Raw genomic sequence first — 17,856 nt, 5'->3', positions numbered from 1 at the left:
GTCACCGATGGTATAAATAGCTCGAGCCGCGCCCGTTGCTTCAGTTCCGTTTTTCCGATCACTTCGCTATCGAGAACGGCGCGCTTCAGATTTTCTGTGAAGAAAATGTCGTCATCTTCGACTCCTTCGACACCCAAAACTGGGTTCAAGAAGTGTGTAGATTGTGGATCAAAAATGTCGATCACGGATCCCCACCGGGTTTGTCTCTGGTGTCTAGGTTCCAGTCACCGAACCGACGACTGCGGTTCCTGCCAATCAATGACCGAGAAAGTTCTTCGTGAGAGGAGAGGTAAACTGTCAGTGGGGAGGGAAGCCTCTAAGAAGGCTACGTATAAAAAACATAAGAAAGCGACTGATTCGAAGGAATCGGATCGCCATAGGCACTCCAAGAGATCTCGATCTAGGAGTGGATCGAGACACTCTTCGTCATCGTCTAAAAAAATGAAGAGGAGACATAGATCTCCCTCATCATCATCTTCTTCAGAGTCGACCGAAGAAATTCGATGTCTGACAAAATATCGGATTCTCCCAGTAAATGGGAAGAATTCCGTAAAAAGATGATGGAGGTTTTCGAGAACGCGGCCCCGACCCCCTCGAAAGAACCTCGAAAAAGCCATACCCCTAAGGTCGCTCCATTGGATGACAAAGGGAAGTCCAAGACTACAATGGTAAAAACCAGTAGTGTCGAGGATACTAAAAAAACTCGAGTCGACGCCAAGCCGTCGAAGACTCTTCGAGAGTCGAGCCCTTCTCCGGTGCCAAACAAAAAACACAAGTCGTCGAAGGCTTCTACGGCTTCATCGACGCCATCGACGTCAACCGTTTCAGCACCAAAACCAAAAACATCCTCGACGCCCGTGTCGAAGTCTTCTTCGAAGTCATCGAAGACTCCTTCGACAACTTCGAAGGATTTATCAATCCCTTCGACGCGTATGGTAGAAGAAGAAAGGAGATTCACTCCTTTGCCCAGGTCAGACTTTTTTAAGTCCATGTCCAAGAAGACAAAGTTACTCCTTTTGGAGTTTCTTATGGCACAAAGCAAGTTCCTGAGGAACTTATTGACCAGGAATCTCGAATGAGAGACCTGAGTGATACTCTACATTCTGCCAGTGGAATTGACACCTCCCCAGAATTAGAGTTTGCCAGACCTGATCCTGCAGAGCATGCAGATGCTGGGTACAGGAGTCTTATGACCAGAGTAATAGAATATATGGGTTGGGGTAACACTTCACCTGTTTTTGAACAGGATGACATGACGGATATAATTGTCAGAGGGCCTCAAAAAGATCCAGTTCTCCCCTTTCACAGGGCTCTTCAGAGGATGGTGGAGAAAAACTGGGATAGACCTAAGAGTATTGCTGCTGCAGATAGCACTTTTCCAAAAAAAATATAGACCAGCTGGAACGGATCCTGAATACTTAAATAAGCATCCGACTCCAGAAAGTCTAGTCATTCAGGCAGCATCTACATCAAGCCAGACTGCGTATTCCACTATTCCTCCAGATAGAGAGGATAAAAAAGTTGACGCATGGGCACGTAAAGTTTTCACGTCAGGCAGTATGGCCCTTAAATCGACAAATGTCACCTGTACCCTGGCCAGGTTTACCCATACCCTGTGGGACTGTATTTCGGCGGCGGCTGATCATATTCCGGAGGGCGAGGAAAGGGAAGGCTTCCTGAATATAGTCTTATACGGGAAGGAAGCAATGGGGGAATGTCTCCAGTCTGGACTGGATACTGCTGATAGTATCAGCAGGTCCATGTCATGATCTCTGCTTCCAAAAGGTCAGGGTTTTCCCAACTCCCTTGGAAGCAGATCCATAACCCAGGTTCCGAGTGCCAACCAGTCCCAATTGGGACCTTTTGGACCCAGTCCTGGCGCCAGTGGCACCAGGCTCATAAATATGCCCAGTCCCAGCGCTGGAAGTGCCGGGCTCATAATGCTTGGGTGGACTTACCTGCAGCAGACCATGCTGCTTACTTGCCTGCCAGTTGAGTCTCTGATCCTCTTCTGTTTGGAACTACTTTTCCTGTTGGGTGGGGCAGGAGCCACTCCCTAGATTCAGAACACTGGAACTCTTCTGGAAAGCAGGAACTCTTTTCTTAGGCGTGGCTGTGGAAGGAGACACCTAAGCACTACAGGAGGCTATTTAAACCACACCCGATGGATGAATCTTGCTTTGCGTTATTCTGCATCCTCAGCAGCAGAACGCTCATCGTGTCTTCTGCATCTGATCCTGGGCCTAAGGAAAAAGGCTTACCATTCTGAATCCAGTCTTCAGCAACACCTATAAAGACAAGAAAGAACAGGTTAGCATTACGGTCTTCAGTGACAGCTCTTCACTTACCTGGTCCATCGGCTGTCACCAACGCCTCGCGCTGCATTCCGGCATCTGAAAGACAAAGGCTTACCTACTCTTCGTGCGCTCCGGATGTCTTCACACTGCATTCCGGCATCTGAAAGACAAAAGCTTACCAACTCTTCGCACGCTCCGGAGGCCTTCGGCGCTGCATCCCGCATCTGAAAGACAAAACAAGGTGCGTTTAAAGACATTGGGGAACTTTAATACTCACGTGCCATTACTCCTTTCCACATCTAACCCAGTGGGTATTCCGGCACCCTGCAGCCGCCCCGAACTTGTACCTGCAAAATAAAAAGACAGTTAGAGCGCATCGTGAAGCAGGCAACAAGCGCTTACTTACGTGCTTCCAGGCGCTTCTATTCATCACACGGGCTCCATCTTCAACTCACTTCAGCCCGCCATCCGCCATCGCCGGAACCCTGCAAAACAAGAGACATCGTTACTAAAGACTTTAAAGACATTAGAATTACTCGAAACTTACCGTTCGTGCAGTAAACGACGGACAGCAGTCCTCTGAAGTCAAGAGGCCTGCTCCCCTTATCCAGTGAAGAAACTGGTTACAGCACCCTGCCTCGAGGCAGATGGAGAGCACGGCGTTCACTTACCTAAGACATCTTACCCTTGGAGCCAGACATACAGTGCACAGAGGTCCAGCCCAAAGAGCCAGCCGTGTGTTACACATTACCTTTGAAGATACGGTATACGCCCAGTCAAGACCGGCGCCTCTACGGGAATCAGGTGAGCGTTACAGAACGCAAAGCCTACCACAAAACTCCCGTCCAGGCGCTATGGAAACCTCGGATACTGACCAGCTAGCCCAGTTACTTGGGGAACTAAGGGCAGAAGTGCATGCAGCCCGTCAGGAAACAAACGCTCTAAGAAGGGAACTGATTATTTCCAAGGAGCGAACAGATGATCTCGCTAGACAATTGCTACAGTCACAAGCCGGACAGACCCCGTTACCCGCATCTGGGGGAAATCTTCCTTCTACATCCTCTATGAATCCAGTGCAGATCAACCTACCTGGGAATGTACCTCTGGCTCCGCCCGAACGATTTTCTGGTGACCCAAAGAGGTTTGCAGTATTTATCAATCAGTGCCGGTTGCATTTCTTATGCCGGCCAGCAGCCTTTCCAACTGATCAAGCTAAAGTAGCTTTCGTGCTTTCGTACCTTAGTGGCAATGCGGCAGACTGGTCGATCCCTCTAGTAAATCAAGATGATCCGGTCCTCCATGATTTTCAAGCTTTTCAGCTCAGTATGGAAAAACTGTTCGCACGACATTCACAGGGGCAGGCCTTGGACAATGAGCTTCTTTCGTTGCGACAAGGTAATCAAGACCTTTTGGCTTATATTGCGTCTTTCAACAGACTGATAGTGGAAACTCACTGGCCTGAGGACAAAAGGATTACGCTGTTTTATAGAGGTCTACGCGGAGAGCTCAAAGATGTGTTAGCCCAAGTAGTGAATCCCCCACAAGATTGTTCGGACTATATAGACTTAGTCGTTCAAATAGATCACAGACTGCAGAACAGGAAGGCCGATCGTTCCAAGTTTGATGCTCGAGTATTTTCCAAACCGCCAACTCCTTCCAAAGGAGTAGACTCCGGGGAACCCATGCAAAAAGGGGGTCTGAAAGGTCCTCTAACACAAAAGGAGCGGGAAAGGAGAAAACAGTTGCAATTATGCCTCTATTGCGGAAACTCAGGGCACTTTCTTCGAGACTGTCCGGTGAAACCTGCCAAGAAGGCAGTAGGAGCTGCAGTTACCAAAGTTACAAACTCTGAGCAGGGAAACGACCTCGCCCGACAAGAATAGAGGTCCTCTTGCCGAGCGTGAAAACCAGTTCCGTGACCTCGCATTTCGTGATACCTATGGTCCTCATTAGCCCTGATAATCCGGATCGATTACATGCAATTGAAGCTTACGTCGACAGCGGTGCCATCGGCAATTATGTGGATCATGAAATGGTTTTGAGGATGAATCTAACTCTTTGTCCCAAGGCTGTAAAGGACGTCATTACTACGGTGGATGGTACGGAGATAGCCTCTGGCCCAGTAACGCATACCACTCAAGAAGTGACGCTAGTAAGTCAAGATGGACACCATGAGAAGATCGTGTTCGATGTGATCAAGGCCCCTCAGTTTCAGATTATTCTAGGAATACCTTGGTTAGAGAAACACAATCCTCTGATCGATTGGCGAGCAAGAACGGTCCAGTTTCCAGAATGTGTCTCTACTTGTCACCCTCCACCTGGTGTTGCACTGGCAGCAATTTCTTCAGAGACTCCCCAGTTACCTCCCGAATACCTAGAATACCAAGATGTTTTCCAGAAGGATCAGGCTAACTCTCTACCTCCTCATAGGTCTTATGACTGCCAGATCGACCTGATACCTGGATCTACTCCTCCTTGTAGTAGAATGTATGCCCTCACCGAGCCTGAGAACCTTCACCTTCGACAATACCTGGATCAATACCTGGCAAATGGGTTTATTCGTCCTTCCAAGTCCCCTGCTTCTTCAGCTTTGTTCTTCGTTCCAAAAAAGGAAGGAGACCTTAGAACTTGTATAGATTATCGCTCCCTGAACCAGATCACCGTTAAGAATAGATATCCGTTACCTTTGATCCCTGAACTCCTGGACCAAGTCAGAAAAGCATGCATATATACAAAGCTGGATCTTAGAGGAGCTTACCACTTGGTACGAGTAAAAGAGGGCGATGAATGGAAGACGGCCTTCCGCACCAAGTATGGGCTATTTGAATATCAGGTCATGCCCTTCGGACTTTGTAATGCCCCGGCCGCCTTTCAATATTTTATGAACGATGTCCTCAGAGAGCTCATAGATGTGTGTGTTGTTGTTTACATTGACGACATCCTCGTTTATTCTTCATCGGAATCTGAACATCGGAAACACGTGAAAATGGTCCTCGAAAGATTGCGTCAACACAAACTTTTCGCTAAGTTGGAAAAATGTGTTTTCAACGTGACTGAAGTTGAATTCTTGGGATTCATATTATCACCTGGCGGAGTGCGTATGGATTCAAAGAAGGTCGATGCAGTTCTCAAATGGCCATCACCATCCTCTGTAAAAGGTGTGCAAAGCATGTTAGGCTTCGCTAACTTTTACCGCAGGTTTATCCCCGAATTCTCTCGAATAGTCCAGCCCATCACTGCCTTGTTAAAGAAAAACAAACGTTTTGAATGGTCTACCGAGGCGGAACAAGCTTTCCAGGATTTGAAGACTAAATTTATCTCTGCACCAATCTTAAAACACCCTCGCCCCGAACTCCCCTACATCGTGGAAACTGATGCTTCAAGCCTTGCCATGGGGGCAGTTCTATCACAAAAGGACCCGGTAACCAATCAGTTGTATCCCGTGGCATTTTGGTCCCGCAAATTCTCGCCTCCTGAAATCAATTACACGATTACTGACAAGGAACTTCTGGCTATCAAGTCTGCCTTTAAGGCTTGGCGGCATTATCTGCTGGGGGCCCGACACACCGTTACTGTGATTACGGATCACCGAAACCTGCAATATTTGAAAACCGCAAAAGCCCAATCCTCTAGACAACTCCGTTGGGCATTATTCTTTGCCGAGTTTGACTTCATAATTACCTATCGACCTGGTACAAAAAACGGTAAATCTGATGCCCTTTCTCGGATGGGAGTGGAAGAACACTTGATCAACCCTAAACCTGTACCAATCATTCCCGAACAAAGAATTCTGGGTGTAATCGCCACAGAATCCATAGAGGAAGTTAAGGATAAAGCCAGGCAACTTGTAACTCCAGCAGACATACAGAATTGGCATCTGCAGGGAAAGGACTTTGCAGTAAAGGACAACTTATTGTATTTCCAAGAACGATTATACCTACCCAGCACAGATTTACAGAAAAAAGTAATCTCTTGTTATCACGATTCTTTAATGGAAGGACATCCCGGTATAGCCAAGACCTCAGAAAAGATCAAGCGCTACTTCTGGTGGCCGTCTTGGAAAAAAGATATCAGAGACTTTATAATGTTCTGTGGAGTATGCGCCCAAAACAATAGTCAAAAGGAAAGACCAGCAGGCCTCTTACGCCCTATTGACATCCCACCTCGCCCTTGGCATACGCTTTCTATGGACTTCATCACCGATCTACCTCCATGCTCCGGATACAATACGATTCTAGTAATCGTGGACTTATTCTCCAAGATGGCGCATTTCATTCCGCTCAAAGGCTTGCCAACAGCAGCAACTCTGGCCCGAGAATTTCTCGAAAACATCGTCCGACTGCACGGTTTTCCTTCAGTTCTAATTTCGGATCGAGGTAGTCAATTTATTTCTCATTTTTGGCGAAGTTGCTGTCGGTCGGCTCAAATTGATGTGAGACTATCGACCAGTCACCACCCTCAGACCGACGGACAAACCGAGAGGACCAATCAAACTCTGGAACAGTATTTACGCTGCATGCTGCAACAAACTGAAAAAACTTGGAAAGACATCCTTTGGATAGCCGAATATGCCTACAATAACTCTGTCCATTCGGGAACTGGGAAAACCCCGTTTTTTCTTTTGTACGGCAGTCACCCTCGAACCTCGGAGTTGGATCCCCTCCAAGATCTTGAAACACCAGCAGTAGACTACCTGCATTCTACAATCACCCAAGCCTTTAAGGAAGCTGTTTCTCACCTTCAAAGGGCTAAAGAACAATACAAGAAAGGAGCAGATCAACATCGGAAGGAAGCCCCTCAATATCAAGTAGGGGATCAAGTCTGGTTATCCACCAAATATCTACCTCTAAAAGGGCCACGCACATTCAACCCAAGATACCTTGGTCCCTATTCCATCACTACCATAGTAAACCCAGTAGCGGTCAAGTTGGACTTGCCCCCGCACATGAAGATACATCCGGTCTTCCACGTCTCTCTATTAAAACCCGTGCAACCTCAAACCCGACTAACCAAATCTCCAAAACCTATCCTAGTTGATGGAGAACTCGAGTTTGAAGTCAAAAGCATTCTGGACTCCAAGATCTCCAAATCTAAACTATTCTACCTAATTGACTGGAAAGGCTACGGCCCCCAAGAGAGATCCTGGGAACCTGCTGAATATGTCCACGCTCCTCGCCTAATCAAAAGATTTCACCGAACATTTCCTGACAAGCCAAAACCCCCGGAGAAGCCCGGTTTGGGAGGGGCCTTGAGGGGGGGGTACTGTCATGATCTCTGCTTCCAAAAGGTCAGGGTTTTCCCAACTCCCTTGGAAGCAGATCCATAACCCAGGTTCCGAGTGCCAACCAGTCCCAATTGGGACCTTTTGGACCCAGTCCTGGCGCCAGTGGCACCAGGCTCATAAATATGCCCAGTCCCAGCGCTGGAAGTGCCGGGCTCATAATGCTTGGGTGGACTTACCTGCAGCAGACCATGCTGCTTACTTGCCTGCCAGTTGAGTCTCTGATCCTCTTCTGTTTGGAACTACTTTTCCTGTTGGGTGGGGCAGGAGCCACTCCCTAGATTCAGAACACTGGAACTCTTCTGGAAAGCAGGAACTCTTTTCTTAGGCGTGGCTGTGGAAGGAGACACCTAAGCACTACAGGAGGCTATTTAAACCACACCCGATGGATGAATCTTGCTTTGCGTTATTCTGCATCCTCAGCAGCAGAACGCTCATCGTGTCTTCTGCATCTGATCCTGGGCCTAAGGAAAAAGGCTTACCATTCTGAATCCAGTCTTCAGCAACACCTATAAAGACAAGAAAGAACAGGTTAGCATTACGGTCTTCAGTGACAGCTCTTCACTTACCTGGTCCATCGGCTGTCACCAACGCCTCACGCTGCATTCCGGCATCTGAAAGACAAAGGCTTACCTACTCTTCGTGCGCTCCGGAGGTCTTCACACTGCATTCCGGCATCTGAAAGACAAAAGCTTACCAACTCTTCGCACGCTCCGGAGGCCTTCGGCGCTGCATCCCGCATCTGAAAGACAAAACAAGGTGCGTTTAAAGACATTGGGGAACTTTAATACTCACGTGCCATTACTCCTTTCCACATCTAACCCAGTGGGTATGCCGGCACCCTGCAGCCGCCCCGAACTTGTACCTGCAAAATAAAAAGACAGTTAGAGCGCATCGTGAAGCAGGCAACAAGCGCTTACTTACGTGCTTCCAGGCGCTTCTATTCATCACACGGGCTCCATCTTCAACTCACTTCAGCCCGCCATCCGCCATCGCCGGAACCCTGCAAAACAAGAGACATCATTACTAAAGACTTTAAAGACATTAGAATTACTCGAAACTTACCGTTCGTGCAGTAAACGACGGACAGCAGTCCTCTGAAGTCAAGAGGCCTGCTCCCCTTATCCAGTGAAGAAACTGGTTACAGCACCCTGCCTCGAGGCAGATGGAGAGCACGGCGTTCACTTACCTAAGACATTTTACCCTTGGAGCCAGACATACAGTGCACAGAGGTCCAGCCCAAAGAGCCAGCCGTGTGTTACACATTACCTTTGAAGATACGGTATACGCCCAGTCAAGACCGGCGCCTCTACGGGAATCAGGTGAGCGTTACAGTCCATGGCTGCAAGTGTTGTGCTACGCAGATTTGCGTGGTTGAGGAAGTCGGGATTTCCACCAGATGTGCAAGCCAGACTCCTTAACATGCCCTTTGATGGCTCGAGGCTGTTTGGCAGCAAGGCTGATGAAAGCCTAGAAAAACTTCAGACCTCGAAAGCGGCAGCTAAATCGCTTAGCGCCTCTATGCGCTAGCCTCTAAAACCCTATTCCGGCTCATCTTCCTGGAGGGGTCGGTCTTTTCGATACTACTCCTCTTTTGGTAGAGGAAGAGGACAGGCTTCTCAAAGGGGCAAAAGAAACTTCCCTCGTGGAGCACGAGGAAGAGGTGCAAAATCAGCCTCAGGAGCGGCATCTGTACCCTCAGCCACTCCTGCAGCCGCCTCCAAATCCCTCTGAGACCTTGTTACACAAAACACCAGTGGGAGGCAGGATCTCTCAGCATCTGAAGGAATGGCGGGGCATTACCTCAGATGCTTGGGCACTGGAAACAGTAGCCCAAGGTTACTGTCTCCCCTTCCTAAAAAGGCCTCAGAATCATCCACCGGGAGCCAACTCTGTCAAAACTCCTTATCCGCTCCTGTTGCAGGAAATTTTAACCCTGCTAGAGAAAGGGGCCATAGAACTGGTTGTTAGGCAGAAACCTGTGCAGTTCCCTTAGGGACCACTGCAAAAGATTTAAGACTACAGGTGTTTGGCAGTAAACCCACTTGGTAGCAGTCTGTACCACACAGATTAACTGTGTAGCTGTGGCTGAGCAGTCAGACTTCCCTCAAGAAGAGTTAGGTAGTATATAGAGTATACACAATAGGTACTGAGATACAGTAGCACAAGCAAACACTGACCAGAGCGTTGGTGTAAAAGTATATAATTATTTATTTAAAGACACACTTGTAGATTACACTAGCATAAAGAGAAAAGTAAATTCAGCACACAGTCACTATTATATATATACAACTCCAATTACTTATTCTTAGTGAAAAACACCACTTATTTTCAGACAGAGGTGAGCGCTTAACATAAGATGGCACTCTAATAAGTTATTAAAAAGGGAGGGAAAAAGGCAGAGTTATGGAAGCACACAAATTTCAATACTTTTAAAAGAACCACAGTAAGGCAGGATAGGCAGAGTTCTACTGGAGAGCAAGGAAGTCAATTACAAGGCCCAGCTCTTGGAGAGAGCAAGCAGAAGGGGTCCAGGTTCACACAGTGGGGTTATGCCCAAAGAGTCTTGTAGATAGTTCGGACACAAAGGATGAAATTAAAGTCAGGAAAAGTTATCTAGGTTGTCCCAGGCCAGCCCAGGTTAGAAAGTCGAGGCTTTACTGTCACCCCGAACGATCTGTCGCAAGGGAAGCCAGGCGGGACACAGTACCTTAAGTGTGAAGGAAGCTCCAGTGGGGGCAGTTGTTCCTGGCAGCAGGTGCAAGTCCAGAGGAAGAGGAGGTCTCGCCGTGGAGGAAAGATGAAGGTCGTTGCACTGCCAGGGAAGAAACCAGCCGCAGAGTTCTTTCGGTTAAAAGGTACTACCCTTCTCTTCGAGGTAGTGGTAAGCTGTGGTATTCCAGTTGCTGGGGTGCTTGGCACGGGGAAGGCAGCCACGAGATGCTCCAGGAAGGTGAAAAGAAGGCAAAACTGGTTATCCCCACCAGTCAAAGGAAGAAGACTCTCCGGACTGGAGATCTCCTCTGTCGTCGGGAAAAGTGTTGAGACGGTTCAGCAGGGCTACACCGGTGGTGTCTTCGTTGCAGGTCGGCTCAGCTTCTCCCTCCTCGGATTCTTAGGTCCTGTGGCGACTTCTGAAGTTCCAGTCCCCAAAGCCCTGCTTTTATGCAGCAAACCCCCATTCATTCAGCCTAGCTGTCAATCAAACATGCTAAGTGGTGAGCCGGCCGGGTCACCACTTGGGCCAATCACACAAGAGTGCGACTTGAGTTGCCAAGGCAACTCAGTACAGGGTGCCTAAACCCCCTCGCACGCCCCCTGTGGTACCCAGACAGAGTGGCACCACTTTTGGAGGCTTCTGTGGAGAAGCCCGCCAAAAAGTGGAACAAAGGGCTCGACTTGGGTTGGAGTCACAGAAGAGAACACAAACGCCATTTTAGAATCGAGTTCTGGCAGAAAATACCAACCGGTGAATTAATATTAAATAAATAAACCAGTGGTATGTTCGAGGCTATAGGAATTAAATAATTAAAGTTGGTAGCCTCGAACAATGGGAAAATCCCATAGAGATATATTCACGGTCGAATATAAAAAGTAGTATCCACTGCCACCAGCCAAAACTCGATCAGGGGGGACGGAGACGTCCCCCCTCGAACAACAGACCCCGGGCAATCGAATTGCCCCGACCAGTACGTCCACAATATGATGGTTTGTACTGGTTTCTGTTCATAATTTGGGACTAGTAAAGCCAATGGTGACTTTACATGCCCTGGGAGACAGTAGTCAGTCCCAGGGTATGGAGTCTATGTTGGGGGGATCGCTACGACACCCCTGGGTTACGGCACGGAGGGTGCTGTGTAACCCACATCAAAAACACATGAGACCCTATGGAGTAAAAGACCCCATAGCCCATAAAACACATGGAAAGACAAAGGAACACCTCATATCATGTCTAAGAGTGGGAGTAAAAGAGTCTCACTCTTAGCAGGAGAAAAAAATAAACCCCAAAAATCCAGCAAAGCTGCTGGGGGACTCACTAGGTTGGGAAATTAGCCTTTACAGAGAATTCTCCCTAACACTGGTACCTGTAGCGGAGAGGAACAGGGGTTGGTACTCCCAATATTTTCTCATTCCAAAAAAGGACGGAGGACTGAGACCCATCTTGGACTTGAGAAACTTGAACAAGTTCCTCAGGAAGGACAAGTTCAAGATGGTGACTCTTTCTCAGATCCTTCAGGCTCTCCAACTCCAAGATTGGTTGGTATCATTGGACCTTCAGGATGCTTATTTTCATGTGCCAATCCATCCAAAGCACAGAAAAGACCTGAGGTTCGCGATTGGCAATTCTCATTATCAGTTTCGAGTTCTGCCATTCGGGTTGACCTCCACCCCAAGGGTTTTCACCAAACTGTTGGCGGTTGTGGCTGCAAGTCTCAGGAGAGGAGGTATTCACATATATCCCTACCTGGACGACTGGTTGATCAGAGTAAGTTCTCCAGAACAAGCTCAGGAACATCTTTCAATCACCTGCCACTTCCTCCACAAATTGGGCTTCTCCCTCAATTTCAAGAAGTCCCACATGATACCATCCCAGATGCTCCAGTTTATCGGAGCAGTCTTGGACACTTCCTCGGGAAAAGCCTCGCCTCCCGAAGTGAGAGCTCTCCACATCCAGCAGATGGTAACAAAATTCCAGAATGTCCAACGTCTACCGGCCTTGATTTTCTCAGATTGCTCGGCCTCATGGCATCCTGCATTTTCCTAGTACAAGAGGCCAGCTTGAGAATGAGATCCCTTTAATGGGCACTCAGAACTCAGTGGTCCCAGTTCTCAGGGAATATGTCGGATCTTCTGCAAGTCCCGAGCGCAGTTGCTCAGGATCTTCTATGGTGGGCTTGCAACAACAACATTCTCAAGGGAGAGTCTTTTTGGCAACCATGGCCGGAGATAACAGTAGTGACGGACGCCTCACTCACAGGGTGGGGGAGCACACACCAACGAACCAACGATCTGACAATCAACGGTCGTTGGTCTCCATCGGAGTCCAAACTACACATCAACCTTTTGGAGCTGAGGGCAATCAGACTAGCACTGAAGGCCTTTCTGCCCTCTGTACAGGTAAATAATGTCCTGATAATGACGGACAATACAGTGGCAATGTACTACCTCAACAAGAGAGGAGGTGTAGGGTCACTACCACTGTGCAGAGAGGCAATGCAGCTCTGGTTCTGGGCAATGAAAGAAGGAATCTCTCTATCGGCGATTCACCTAGCCGGAGAGAAGAACACGGCGGCAGACACTCTAAGCAGGCAGAGTTCAGTCTCCCACGAGTGGGAGTTGGCTCAGGAAGTCCTTCTGGAGATCTTCGCCCTATGGGGAACCCCTCAAGTGGATCTGTTTGCCACCGCGTTCAACCGGAAGTTTGATCAGTACTGCTCAAGGGAATTTCCTCAAAGAGGAGCTCTGGGAGATGCATTCGTAGTGGAGTGGAAGTTTCCGCTGATGTATGCGTTTCCCCCAGTCCCTGTGATTCCTCAAGTAATCAGGAGGTTGAGAATGTTCAGGAAAACCATGATCCTAATTGCCCCGGATTGGGCCAGGAGGACGTGGTACCCGGACCTTCTAGACATGGCCATCTGCTCTCCAATACGTCTTCTGCAAAGAGAGGATCTTTTCTCGCAAGAGGAAGGTCAGTTTCTCCATCCAGAGGTCAAGACACTCAACCATCACGCATGGTTTCTGAGAGGTTGAGATACAAGGATTGGGATCTTCCGGATGACGTAATGGAAGTCTTGCTTTCAGCCAGAAGGCCAGCAACAAAATCTTTGTATCGATGTCGCTGGAACAGGTTTAGTAACTGGTGCAAAGATAAGGATGTGGACCCTTTTCAATGTGGCACTCCAGTAGTGCTCTCTTTTCTATTACATCTAGCCAATCTGGGGCTCCAGATAGGAACAATCACAGGATGTTTATTTTCAAGCGCACCTCGGAAGAGGTTTCATATTTCAAAATACCACTAATAAATCAATTCCTAAAAGGACTTACTAACGTATACCCTCCAATACCTTTTCATGTCCCAACTTGGGACTTAAATTTAGTATTAAAATTCTTGACTTGCATACCTTTTGAGCCTCTGCACTCATGTCCATTGAGGCTTTTAACACTAAAAACTGTCCTTCTTGTGACCCCATCATCAGCCTGCAGGGTTAGTGAACTTCAGGCTCGCTCATGCAGACCACCATATACTATTTTTTATAAGGATAAGGTAGTCCTTAAAGTTAAACCTTCATTCTTACCAAAGGTAGTTTCGGACTTCCATTTGTCACAAAAAATAGTACTACCAACTTTTTATCCTCCTCCTCATTTGGGCAAGGAAGAGGAGAGACTGCAGAGACTAGATCCCAAGAGGGCTCTTAGTTTTTACATCTCAAGGATGTCTAAATTGCGACAAGATGACCAACTATTTGTGGGTTATACTGGTCATAAACTAGGCTTATCTGTAACAAAACAGACCAAATCCCGCTGGATCATCTTAGCCATAATTGAATGCTACAGATTAGCGGGAAAAGACCCACCAGATGGGCTTCGTGCCCATTCTACAAGGGTAATGGCTACTTCTGCGGCTCTAAAGAGGGGAGTCCCGGCAGCAGATATTTGTGCAACTGCAACTTGGAAAACAATGCATACTTTTGTCAAGCATTACTGCTTGGATACTGCCTCCTCCAATGAGGGATTATTTGCCAAGGCAGTTCTGCATTCTGTTCACGAAAACTAAAACTAGAACTCCTGCCTCCAAAATTGTCACTGCTATGGGAGTCTATCATAAGATGAGGAATACGTGGGAGGACACAATCCATTCGAAGAACAAGTTACTTACCAACTGTAACGTTCTTTCGACTGGATGTTTCTCCCACATATTCCTCATCGACCCTCCCATGCTACCCCACAGTACAGTTTACGTTTTCTTACACTTTCCTCTCACGATGAGTGCATCAGTTATGGGGCATGCCTGGGTGTTCCTCCTATATGTTTCATCGAAAAAACAGAACTGAAGCAACGGCCGCGGCTCGAGCTATTTATACCATCGGTGACGTCGACAGAGTACGGAGTTCGAGGGACAATCGACGCCACAACCTCTTGAACTTGTTCTTCTCCTCTGTGAAGGGTGCAGTGAGCTAAAACGTGGTTGTAGATCCTCCTGAGTGGAAGACTTTCAATAGAACAGGGTATTTGACCCATGTTTGCTCTCAATAGAGGGGTTCCGTCACTCCTTTGTAACGCCTAGTGAATAGTTTTTTTTTTTTAAGACCATAACGCATTTAAAATTCATTAACATTCTCAAACACTATGTTTTCCTTTCTTTTTCATTTTATAGTTCAAAGTGTGCTAAATCTCCCAAATTTTTGGATAAGAAAAAACAAAACCAGCACTACTATGTATGTTAATGTATTCTGTTAAGCGACTTTGTCCCCACGGACCACTTTTGGGATCCTAGTGACTTATAAAACCCCTTTCCAATCCTTTTCTTGATACATATTCATTAAACAGTGATATTGCTGCAATTGCTTGCCTGAAACCCTTCTGCTCAAGTACCCAGAGTGCTATTCCAAACATTTCTGCATTGTCTGCGTTCTTGCCACAGGGGTGGATTTTTGTTGGTGTTCTTAGTCATTGGGTTCTATGTGAAAAGACCTCCTTTTAAAGGTCTCAAGAGAAAAAGACCGATTTACAATGCCCGATTTTCTTTTGATCGTAAAAACAGCATTATAACAGTCTGTTTCTCTTGAGACCTTTAAAATGCGTAAAAAAAAATATATATATATATATATATATATTTATATATATATATTCGAGCACCCCATTGTTCCTCCCTACCCCCACCCAAAGAAAAACACATACATACACACACCACCACACACGCACTCAAACACTCCAAACACTTACCCGTTCTCCTCGTCCTGCGCTTCCGGGTCGCAATGTGCCTGTCAGCCGCTACACGCACGTATGTGCGGTAGGGGCATGACAGTTCCATTTAGAAAGACCGCTCCGTGCGGTCACGGAGCAGTCTTTCTAAATCGATCTTTTGGTGAAATTCTTGAGTGTTAAAGTATCGATAATTTTAGAGAACCTTGATTGGATAGTTTTACTTTGGAGACTCTGTACTATTGCTGTTTGAGTTGCTACAATTATCATTTCCAACCCCTCTTGAGAATCTAGCCTGCCCTCAGCCCACGTTACCACAAAAGCCGCAAAGGAGGTATACTGGTTGGCTTGCCCGTTTTACCTTTATGATTGAGATCGCTGCTGGTTTAGTAGTAGTGTGGGACTGAGAAGGCAGTTTAGACACTATTCGTCCCTGTGCTCCTGCCGAGCAGTAGTCATTTAGACATAGCCTTGAAGTAAAATAGCTTTTGTCTTCACACACATTGGAACTTACCACTCACTGTTGGTACACACATCTCGTTTCTGGAAGTTTCATGCTTCCAAGTTGCCACAATAATTATCCTTTTTCACTCTTCCTTGATTGCCTAGTACAGTGTTCTGGGAAGGACACACATTGAGAGCTATTGAGTTCACATGAAGGTGACTGCAAATGAAAGGAATAGAAGCACCAACAAAGTAATTTTTTCCCTGCCACACTATATGGGTGAAACTTTCTCCTCACCCTCCAGAAAGAAGAATCAACATTCCAGTTCCAGGGATGATGAAGATTCTTCTGAGAAATCACCAACCTGAAAAATGCTGTTTCCCACTAGAACTTCTAAGTCAGAGCAGTGGGAGAAAATCAGGCAACAGATGCTGGACATCTTTGCTAATGGCCCAGCTTTGGTACCAGGTGCGGAGCAAAGGCCCACCATGCTTGTTAAAGTAGGCAGAGGCATTGGATCCCGACCACACCCATGCTGTCTCCCTTCCGGGTTTGATCATTTAGACTGCGCTCGTACAAGAGCCCTGCTGGAAGCTGTCATGGGCACCCCTCTGCTGTCAGGGCATTCCTCTCCTTTGGGCTTTAGGGGTCACCAGAACATTCACATGGGGGCTAGGTGGGTGCTAGCTTGGCGCTCCTGGCACCTCCTGCAGTCACAGGCAACCCATACCATTGTGAAATAAGGCCCTTCCTTGTTCTAGCAAGATGGCCACTCGACTGGCCTCTGGTATTGCTCAGAAGAACTCTAGTCTCTGAGCGTGACTGCCTATTTAACCCACGCCCAGAAACAAGTCTGTGCTACGCGTTGTTTCTGCTGTAGCAGCTCAACACTTACTGCTGTTCCGTCCCGACCTGCGAAGGAAAAGATCAACACGAACATTTCAAATTGACAGTAATCGTGTTAGGAGTTATACGCACCAGCCGTGCTGCGGATCCGTCAGCCGCCTCCGCTGGTTCCCGACGTCAGAAACTCCTCGATTTCTGGATCCTGCATGTTTCTGATCTTCGCCTTCCTCCGCTCGACACGCTCTCGGCAGCTACACCTACGTGGACGAGACAAAGGTAAAGACACAGATTAGAACAACATTCGCAAAGACAGCTATCTGATCGTGCTGCAGCTACCACGCGCATTGGCTGAACAAATTACCTGAAAGTTGCAGATCGCACCGCACCCAGCCACATGCTTTTGCTGTCACCACGCACCTTCTCTCACCAGCAGACAGCAGTCATGCCGCACCAACGCAACAAGGCAACATTCAACATGTGCAAAATTGACGGCAAGACACGCACCTGAGCGTGCACACTGGATCTTACCTTATAGTACTGCGCGCGTACACAACAGGCTTCGCCCATGCTTCCTCTGCACCTGCAAGAAGGAGGAGGACATAGGGATTAGGAAAGGAAACGAAATCAGACGTTTTTCGTGCATAGCGCGCGCTGCACAAGACAAGACACATCTTCCCAATCTGAATCCAGGGAACCCTATAGGTCAGTAACCCAGGATTTTGTGTTGACAGAACCTGCATTCTATCCCGGTCCAGTTTCCTTCCAAGCACCCATTGAGAAGAGGTCTCCAATGCCCCGCAGAGTTCAGGTAAGCATTACAGAACGCAAAGCCCCCCTAAAATTGCTCTGCCTGAGCGCTATGGAGACCTCAGAGGTAGATCACTTGTCCCAGTTGCTGGGTGAGCTGCATGCTGAGGTGCTTGCAGCTCAGTCCGAGACTAACGCCTTACCGCGGGATTTGGTAATGAATAGGGACCAGACTGACGAGTTGGCTCGTCCGCTGCTACAAGCGCAGGCCGGGCAGGCCCCGCTTTCAGGTGGAGACACACCAGCTCAGGCTCCGC

At 47.7% G+C, this 17,856-nt stretch overlaps 1 protein-coding gene across 2 annotated transcripts in view; it reads left to right on the top strand.

Moving 5' to 3' along the window:
- LOC138582748 (stress-70 protein, mitochondrial) overlaps nt 1-17,856 on the top strand; it is a 1,916,616-nt gene that overhangs the window by 1,683,873 nt on the left and 214,887 nt on the right. The gene's annotated exons all lie outside the window — the stretch shown is intronic.

This window comes from Ambystoma mexicanum, chromosome 3q (assembly GCF_040938575.1).
Source record: "Ambystoma mexicanum isolate Mex_15411 chromosome 3q, UKY_AmexF1_1, whole genome shotgun sequence".
NCBI lineage: Eukaryota > Metazoa > Chordata > Amphibia > Caudata > Ambystomatidae > Ambystoma > Ambystoma mexicanum.
This window is presented reverse-complemented; position numbering and strand designations above follow the sequence as displayed.